This window comes from Pempheris klunzingeri, chromosome 5 (assembly GCF_042242105.1).
Source record: "Pempheris klunzingeri isolate RE-2024b chromosome 5, fPemKlu1.hap1, whole genome shotgun sequence".
Lineage (NCBI taxonomy): Eukaryota > Metazoa > Chordata > Actinopteri > Acropomatiformes > Pempheridae > Pempheris > Pempheris klunzingeri.
Genome location: NC_092016.1, coordinates 27,476,931 through 27,487,507, shown reverse-complemented (window position 1 = coordinate 27,487,507; position 10,577 = coordinate 27,476,931).

Sequence of the window (10,577 nt, the reverse complement as noted above, 5' to 3'; positions counted from 1 at the left end):
ATCATCAAGATGTTTTTTGGCAAGTGTGAGATGTGCCTTTGTGTTCTTTTTGGTCAGCAGTGGTTTTCGCCTTGCAACTCTCCCATGGAGGCCATTGTTGCATCATGACCTTAACTGAGGCAAGTGAGGCCTGCAGTGCTTTAGATGTTGTTCTGGGTTCTTTTGTGACCTCCTGGATGAGACGTCGATGCGCTCTTGGAGTCATTTTGGTCGGCCGGCCACTCCTGGGAAGGTTCACCACTGCTCCATGTTATCTCCATTCGTGGATAATGGCTCTTACTGTGGTTCGCTGGAGTCCCAAAGCCTTAGAAATGGCTTTTTAACCCTTTCTAGACTGATGGATGTCAATGACTTTGTTACTCATCTGTTGTTGAATTGCTTTAGATCGGGGCATGATGTGTTGCTTTTTGAGATCTTTTAGCCTACTTCATGTTGTCAGCCAGGTTCTATTTTAGTGATTTCTGGGATAGACTGATAGATTTTTCAGTATTATGCATATCATGATATCATCATGCAAGATCATTTGGTAACCACAGTAACACCTATGCATGTCAGCACTTACACCTATCCATCCATCAGAAAGGGTCTTTTTTTTTTTTTCTTCCCATTCTTATATCAACTACTTCCATCACTGTTTGTGTGCACAGCTGGGTGCAACACTAAGAATACCACAGAGAAGAGACTCCATTCAAGTGTGTGCTGGCCTCCCTGTTTTTCCCATGTTTTTCGCATCTTTATGACAGCCAACTTGTCAGCATGCCTTCAAGTTTCTTCTTTATGTTTATGTTGCTCCAGCCGATGGTAAAGTGAGAGCTGCAGTGAAAACTGGAGCACCACTGAGGGAGTGGCGCTTTAAGGCCCCAAAAGCAACCCAACAAGGTTTACCCAGCATGCATTCTTTCTTTTTTAGAAAGCCTTAGGCATCTGTCTCTCTCTCTCGCTCTCACACACACACACACACACACACACACACACACACACACGTGCGCACTCCTTTGAAGGTAATGACTTCCTCTGGTGGAGTAGACTTCCTTGAAGAACTGGACAAACAGCCAATTAACCCACACAAACTGGACATATACACACTTATAGAGACATGCACACACACACAGGCCAGTGTGGACTATTAAAGTTCTAATGACAGTTAATGACTTTGACTCTTTAAACAGACAGTGTTGTGAAGCCAATAACATTCTCCCCAAGGTTTGTACTGAGGGTTTGTTTTTTCAGAAATAAAGGTTTTATTTTGTGGTCTGGAAGATTTTTTAGCCTCCACAGTCAGGGTTTTAAGTCTGGTTTAACTCAAGGCCAGCGTCATGCGACACTGAAAGCACTTGTAAGAGCCAGATGATGCTAGAAACTGACTAGTTAGTACAAAAGGTACAATATTGCTTAGATATTGGGATAATGGCTCACATTTACAAGCAGCCTCACCTGGAAGGCAATCACAGTGTTTGCACTTGGTTGTTGACACGAAAAGTGACAGAAGTAGTTGTGTAAAAAATGTAAAAGGAGACGAGAGAGAAGTTCAGACCCTGGCTCTCCCCCACACAGCTGACCAATCACAGCATTATGTGGATGTGGATGCTACTATCTGGCGAGTGGTTCGGATGAAGCATACTGGCAGCTTTGAGGTGTGAGGTAAAGTGATGGAGGAACCTGTAAAGGTGTCTTGGTTGTAGGTGCAAGTAACCAAGCAGCCATCACTTCTAAGCCAACACAACTACAATGTAGAGTATGTAAAGAATGACACTTTTGTTCAGTTTTGCTGATGGATATGTTCTAGGAGAACTTGTAGAACCGGCTACGCTTGATGTTTATTGGAGGTGTATTTAATATTTTGTACACCTTGTTGTTACCTTGTCAGAGAAGATGTATATTAGAAACAACATTCAGTATAATGCAAAACAATGCAACCGAATCTAAAACTGCAGCCTCCAAAATGATCATACAATTGAATCAAATCTGAATCAACCTCTCTAAATATGTCCTTATCTTTATCCTTATCCTTAACTTATACTGAACAGTCAAACATTCAAGAAGGGAAGATTTATTCCAGTGCTGTTTGATTACACTTTATCTGGTGTAGCTGGGTGGATCTGACTAACTGGTAACAGAGTGCAGGCATCAAATTGCCACTGGAACATTCAGTAGGTTACATGTAATCTCGCAATGTCTAAAAACTACAACCTCTTGATAAGATCAGCTGTAAATCACCGAAACCAGGCTGCTCCAACGCTGCACTTCAATTTGAGAAATAAATGGGGAAAGCGAACTCCACAAGCCTGTGCTTCATGGACCGATGGCTGCATCACAACACCGCCTGTGGGATCAATGATTATTTTAGAACTAGTCAGTGATTAGACATTCTTTATGCATTTCAAGTATTTTGAAAAAACTACAAATATTGTAGATATTAGTAACATTTTTAACAGCAGTGGCCAACACTGATTATTGTTGTCTGTGGTCACACCGGGGTAGTCGTCAGCCGTAAGTACACATGGGTGGAACCTTAAAGAAACACAGAAGATAGATCACTGTTATTATCAACGTCAGAGTTCTACCTGACATGACCTCTGACTCAGCCCAACACGCACTTGGTGCGTATGTCCATGCAGTGGAGAGCTGCACAGAGTGGCTCATGCTGTATCTTTGACTAATAACAGAGCTGGTGCAAGAATCATATATTACACCAACTGGAACAGCTATATAGCCCTGGACAGACCTCTTATCTTTCTCTCCTTCCTAAAGTAAGTGTGTATGGGGTTGAAGAAAGTTTGGTCATCAGATCGGTTGCTGTTATTTTCAGCACTGGCCCTGGGCAGCTGTTAATGGTGGAATTATCTGGTCTCCTCCCTGGAGGCTTTTGCTTTGAAAAGCAGTGACAGGAAATGTTGAGTTTGCATCAACTGCAACTTACACACACAAGCCACGCTCATTGTCTGTTTCATGCTCATTCTCTTTCTTCAGCGTCGCTCATTCCTTCTGATGCTCATGAAAAGTGTTATCAGTGATTTCTTTTTTTCCCACAGATTATCCTAGATTTAATGCAGGCTGCCTGAATTTTAGATAACCAGGACAAACAAACAGGAGTTTGTTTGATCATCTTTCCATTCATCTAATCTGCCCTGCCTGTAGGCTACTATGAAGAGTCACAGTGATTCTGTCTGTCTGTCTGTCTGTCTGTCTATCTGTCTCTTTCTCTCTCTCTTTGTCCTCCTCTGATGGTGTCTGCACATGCAGATGGTTCAGGTGAAAGAGATAAGAGGATTACCTACTAGGCCATTTGCCCGTAAGACAAAAGCCAAGGCAACAGAAAGGGAAAGAAACATCCAGCGTCCTTATGCAACAAATGTATTAGTATTATGGATTGTTAAATCTATCTATGTATCTATCTATCTATCTATCTATCTATCTATCTATCTATCTATCTATCTATCTATCTATCTGAGGTTATCAGCCCCTCTCCCAATCAGCACAGCATATGGCCGGGAACCAGGAGTACTGATGGGACTCATTTCATTAAAGTGAAGCTACTGAACAGGTGGAATCAACCAATCAATCAATATACTTTATTAATCCCTGAGGGGAAAATCACTACCATACTGTACAAGAGTCAGTACTGCTTTGGGTATTTTGCCAATTTAGCTCTGCAGTGAGCAGCAAGCACTCTAGCTCTAGTATGATCTGTGCAAGCTCATAGCAAGCTCGAAGAGGAGGAGTGAAGGAGCAGGGCCTGTCCCAGGGTTTGACCCCCCTGCTCTGCCCGCTTCACACCGGACACTGCATGCAGCCTGACAGAAGCACTCTCTCAGTTGCCATCCTCACAGCTGCAGCCCTCGGCCACTTTATTCCCTAGCATGAAAGACACCCCTCTAATCGCTAAGGCAACATTTTGGCTACGGGCTTAAAATCACATAATTGCATGTTTAGAATTCATAAAAGCATCAGACAATGGAGTCTGGATTGGGATATTTGATGAGTGAAGTACTTGCGTATCAGCACCTGATACTGATATTTGATCAGATCGGCTCTAGACTATACAACTCTGGAAAGTTACTGCAGCACCAGCAATGTTCTCAATAGTACACACCCCACAATACACACACAGTACTGTAATATACTTACGATGTGTTCTTGCTTGTGTTGATTGGTTATAGCAGTTGGATAACGCTATACTGAAGCAGAACCACTTTTGTGTCAGGGTACCTTTTCTAATTGTGTTTTTGCTGTGGTTCTCCGAGGCAGCACCACTGCTGCACCAACATTGAGGCGTGATAGAAATAAGTGTGCATCTCAAAAATACTAAGCAGGTGCCTTAAACTCTGGAGGTGAATGTAGTACTTCCTTTGAGAGTGGTTGTTTTCTGCAGGCAAAGCGAACAGAAGGTAGCACTGAGTCACAGTGAGGCCAAAAGTACTGAGACCTGCACAGATGTAGTGGAGAGGCACCTCTCTGTACAATACGCTCAACAGGATTAAAATCATCCCTCTTACTTTTGTGTCCACTAAGGCGTTTATCAGAGTGTGGGCCAATACATTCTTTACAGCTTCTACATACTTAATCAACTATTGCCCAGTGTTTGCTCATGTGGGATTCTAGAGTCCTTCATTTGAAATTCTTGGCTCGTTGGGTCTCTCTTAATTAAAGAGTATGCTTTTGACATGCTCTATATGAAAAGTGTCTTGACATTGGCGCTATATGAGTAAAGACTGATTGATAGACTGGGCCCCAAAACGTTGCTGACTCCCTACCTAACAGTTGTAGTAGTGCTTTGAAGAATCTGGGTTCTAAGGTAGGGGTCTAAAGCTGTTTTCCATTTGAACTCCAGACAATGTCCAGAGAATCAGGTCCTGACACTGTCTGTGGTTGCCCTGTCACACATTTAGCACACAACAGCATCAGGTCTATGTCAGACATGGTCCTACCTACTGGAAATACTCTTTTTTTTTTTTTAGGCCAGGGGGTACCTGGGTAGAATATATAGGATGCAGGACATGACCCAAGAAGTGCAGTAGAGTAATATAGATGTTTGTTTACGGCACATCGAAGAATGAGGAGGAGGCTGCTGAGTCATCAAATCACTGCTGAGCCTAAGTACAGCCTCACAGAGCTGCCAGTGTGGCTGCAGACTCTTCGTCTGGCTAACACTTTTGCTTCTTTTCTTCATCTGAGGCATGTGGTGGTTTTAACAACATGTTGTGGTTGGAGATTATACCACTAGTTCAGCAGCTGCTCTGTCTGCCTTTTTACCTGCCCATGCAGCAGCTTAACCTTCCATGAAGGGTTAACCGAATGACAGTTCCCCGCTCACTGGCCCAGCAGTGTAGAGTCACAGTCACAGATACAACAGCACTCCTCAATAGCAACGATGCCAGTCAATAGCCTTGTGTCTTTTAAGAAAGTGATTGATTGATCCACCTGACTGGGTCATGTTTACTGTACATGACTAATGGAAACTGCGCTAACATAACATTTTCCCTTTCACAGTTAAATGTAGGTGTGTAAAACAACACTATCTAGAAACTTGAACATCCATAGTATTTTACCACGAGTATTAATGTGGAGGTTATTTTCAGTGTGGTGATTGTATTTGTGGCTCTGAACCATATTAGACATATTAGACCAGTAATTAGCCTGCTGCGCTCTAGTGACAGTAAAGCTGCTTATTGGCCAGCTGGAGATTAACCAGAAAGTCCCCACTTCACAGGGGTCCACACACGCACACACACACACACACACACACACACACACACACACATTCACATTCGCACACACACACACATTCACATTCGCACACACGAACAGACACACACACACTGTCACACGCACACACTCTCAGGGCCAGTCATGTGGTGCTTAGTGAAGTAGGAACAGCCTGTCAGCTCATTAACAAGCTCACTCTACTTCACCAGAATGAAACATGGTCAAAATGATTATCAGTACTGGGCTGGTCCCTGCTTGACTATACCTGACGTGGGCCATGCTGACTGATATCAGCTACATAGGTTAGAGGATATCAAAGTGTGAAACACTAAAAATATGAAGCGGGACATTGTGGAGTTCTGTTAACATTCCCTGGATAGAGTTAAAAATAATCCTATCCACAGAATAGGAGGCAGGTCACACAGACAGCCAGGGAGAACACTGTTCTTCATTCAGTTGACCTTTCTAAATGCAGGAGCCAGATTTTTTTCTTCTTTATTTTAACTTTGTAACTTCCTAGAAAGAGTCTCTGCAGGTCCCACCTCAGAAATATTTTGGCACATTACCCTCTGCAAAAAGAACTGTGGGCTACCTTTTACATTTTGGTTTTGCGAAGATTTCCCATGTTTCCATTCTTTATGCTAAGTCAAGATAACTTCCACAGTACATTTTTCCACTGGTCTAATGTCCATTCCTTGTGTTTCTTGGCCCAAGCAGTTCTCTCCTTCTTGTTCTTCCTCTGTAGTGGCTTCTTTGCAGCAGTTTGACCATGAAGGTCTCTGAGCAGTTGATGTTGAGATGTGTGTGCTCCTTGATCTCTGTGAAGCATTTATGTGGGCACTAATCTGAGGTGCTTTTCATTTGTGGTTTCTGAGGCTGGTAACTCTAATGAACTTATCCTCTGCAGAAGAGGTAACTCATCCTAGTCTTTGAATGTATCCTCAAGTGCAGTCGCAAAAACCATCAAAGTTTTCTGCTTTGACTGACCTTCTTGTCTTAAAATAATGATGGACTCGCTTCTCCTCAATTAGTTGAGTGGTTCTTGCCATAATATGGATTTGAACAATTGTCGAATAGGGCTGTTCACTCTGCCAGCATCCACTGTAGATATCAAAGTTATTTAATCTCGAATTCAAAAAGTCGTGTCAAAAGACATAGTGTAAGTGCAGCATCATCTCTTTTCTCTTCCTACAGAGACCTCTGAAACTTCTATCAGAATATTTGAAGTGATCGTAGTCAGTTTCATAATGTGTGTCAGTGTGCAGAGATGTTACTCCTGAAGACTAAGATAATAAATAGATTTCCACAGCCTTACCAAAGGACTGTACCAGTGGTTTTCCATCCATCCTATAATTGTTAAATTTGTGTATTCTAGCCTGGCCTAGTCAGTTTTTGACTATTTGTCTAATGTCTCAGGGCTATGCCCTGAGAAAATCATTGTGCAGAAATGTGAATATTGCATAACAAAGATAATCCATTGAAAAAATATGTTTTTGATAAGGAAACGTGCATTAGTGATGCATTTAATGATCAAGATGTTAAAAGTGGCTGAAAATCCTAGCTATGATGTTGTCCCCAAACCCAGGTACAGCAACAAACAACAAGTAAATATAGCTGTTGGGAAAAGGATAATGTGAAGTTGTAGGAGGTGAACATACCAGCAGAGGGAGGTCTCACCACTGCATTACCACATGATGATGCTGTCAACTTGGGCAACAGCGTGCTCTAACTGCAAGTAATATGCTTGATATTGCTTAAGTCATGTAAATCTGCTTTGCTATAGTTAGCCCACTATGTGTCTCTTTAAAGGCAGAGGCCAGAGAAGGATGGAAGGAAGATAAGGAGAGCTCGATGAGTAACCGCAAATCACACCATGGTTTAGACCTTTGATGAAAAAGGGAGAGATCTTTCATGCTTCGGCAGTATTCCTCCCGGATTTCTCCTGATTGATGATGCATTCATTTGACTCTGTAACATAAAAGGGCCTCCTGCAAAGGACCATTCACACTCACAGCACATGATGTTGCCACTATCAGGCTGCGTGGTAGGGGTGCTTTTATTATCTGATCAAATTTAGCGTTAATGGCCAAAATGCTCAATATTAGCCTCAGCACTAGCCCGACTGTCACTTCAGTTGCTTTCAGGAACTCGAACGCTCTTACTGATGAGTCACTTGGGCATCAGATACTGAATACACAGTGTCTCAAGTCTCAAAGCTATAATCTCTTAGAGATCTGCTGATCAGTGTCAGGAAACCTATTCCATCCTTGTATGTGGGTGTGTGGTTCTTAGTGTGAAACAGAGAGATAACCCATGAACATGTCATTTGTGTGTGTGTCAGATGGTTCCATTGTGTAAGTGTTAGTTCAATAGCAGCTGATCTCCTGCTCTACTCAGATAAGACACAGTTGACTGTCCTACAAACCATGGATGCCTTTTTGTCCATGGAGATGGTTCAATGCTTGGCTCCTGGAGTAAGGCGAAGATTCAAACATTGAGGCTGTCTAGGAGAAAACCTTGCAAATAGCAAACATTTTGAAATTTAAAATGTACTCACATTATGTCTCACATTACTTTTTGCTGAGAAATGCACTGAGTGTATGTTGCTCAGTGGAAAGTTCACTTTTGGGGAGTATACGTTGGTAAGACATACTGTATCTGTATTCTGCTTTTACTCTACAAGTGGCTTTTGTGTTTCAGATCAAAAACACGTGAAGGCACGATGAGTAGGATTTACCTACAAGAACAACATATAGACTCTCAATCATCACTAATGGCCCACTAATGTGTGGCAGTGTCTGTATCTGCAGAGACACTGCTGCCCTCTGCCTGTATTTTCCCATTTTCGTATTAAATTGCTGTGTTTGGGACACTTTTGGGCTTCAGTGTTTGTGTCCAGTGGGTAAATATAAAAATATAAAATGTGGCAACCAGGTTCCATTATTGTCTCTGTCTCTGCAGAGTTTTGAAGAGCTGCAGGTCGGAGCTACACACAGCTGCTGTACACTGCTTTGTTCCCACTAATGCCACTCCTTCTCTTCATTCAATCTCTCACATGCTAAACCGCCACTGCTCTCTCTCTCTCTCTCTCTCTCTCTCTCTCTCTCTCTCTCTCTCTCTCTCTCTCTCTCTCGACCATTTGGTTTTTAACCACGGTTTCCAGCTGCTTCTGAAACACCAAATATTGTGAGGGCCTGGATATTTTGGTTTGTACAGCAAGTGTTTTTGACAGTTCTTTTTTTAGTAGTATTAAGTATTTGTTGTCCTGCTCCACATAGATGCAGTACTGAAATAGCTGGAATTGTCCAATCTGCTTGATCTATTGTGGCACCTCATCTGCTGGGCTAATCACTTTCAACAGCAATGCTGCCAACCACTACTTCTTACTTAACTTGTAAAATGTTGTTAAATGGTGTGCAGGCAACATATGAGATGGCAGGCATTGACTCCACTGTATGAAAGACTGGATAAAGGAAGTGGATATGACCCGCCTCTGATTGGGTAGTCAGAAAGTAGCCCCTGCCCTGCTTTATCATTTATTTCCCTCTAAATGGGAGCATAATTTACTAAATGAATTCTATACTACTGTAACGTAGAGACTGTAGACCATAAACTCATTAGGAAAATGTTTACTGAGGTGATAAATCAAGTGGTTCACAGGGGGCGCACAAACCCCCCCACCACGATCACCACCTTTATCGTGGAGCTGTGTTGTCAGGGGCTATAGCCCCTGGTAGGGTCTCCCAAGGCAAAGTGGTTCCAGGGGAGGGGCCAGACTAAGAGCAAAAAAAACCCTGTATTAAGTGGAGCCAGAAGTTCAGTGTTCCCTCACCCAGATTAGGGAAGCATGCATGGCAAGCCAGGTGGCAGGCTAAGGCGGGGTCCCTTGCATTGCCGACTAGCTCTGGAGACTGGAATGTCACCTCTCTGGCCTGAAGCAGCAGATTGGTGCTGGGGACCAGAAGGTTTGTGGCTTCAGTGGTTGCTGAGGCGAAAAACCTGGATGTTGGAGGAGTTAGGCAAGGCTATGGAGAAAGACTTTGGGGTGGCTTCCAGAAAGTTCTGGCAAACCATTTGGTGGCTCAGGAAGGGAAAGCAGGGCTTGGCTCAGGCTGTGTTCAACCAGGGAGGAGAACTGCTGACCCAGACTGGGGATATCATTGGGCAGTGAAAAGGGCACTTTGAGGAACTCATGAACCCAATCAACACGTCCTCTGTGGAGGAGTCTGGGGAAGCCTCAGCCATATCCCTCGCAGAGGTCTCCGTGGTAGTCAAGAAGCTCCTCTGTGGCAAAGTGCCAGGGGTGGATGAGATTCGCCCTGAGATGCTGAAGGTTCTGGACATTGTTGGGCTGTCATGGTTGACACGCATTGTCCTCAGAGGAACAATGCAAATTTTGCCCAGATTGTGGAACAGTGGACCAGCTGCACCCTTATGAGGTTGTTGGAGGGGTCATGGGAGTTCCATCTAATGTGTTTTGTGGAGAAAGTTTATGACAGTGTCCCTCAGCAAATCCTTTGGGGGTTCCTGCAGAAGTATGGGGTACAGAGTTCATTGCTACAAGCCATCCGGTCACTGTATCTCCAAAATGAGAGCTGTGTCTGCATTCTCGGCACAAAGTCAAGCACGTTCTCAGTGGGTGCTGGACTCCGCCAAGGCTGCCCTCTGTCACGATCTATGGACAGGATCTCAAGGCGCAGCCAAAGTGAGGAGAGTGTCCGGTTTGGGGACCTCAGAATTGCATCTGTGCTTTTTGCTGTTGGCTTCCTCAGACCGTGACCTTCAGCATATGCTGACATGGTTTGCAGCTGAGTGTGAAGCGGTCAGGATGTGAGCCACGCCTCAAAGTCTGAGGCCCTAGTTCTCTGCTG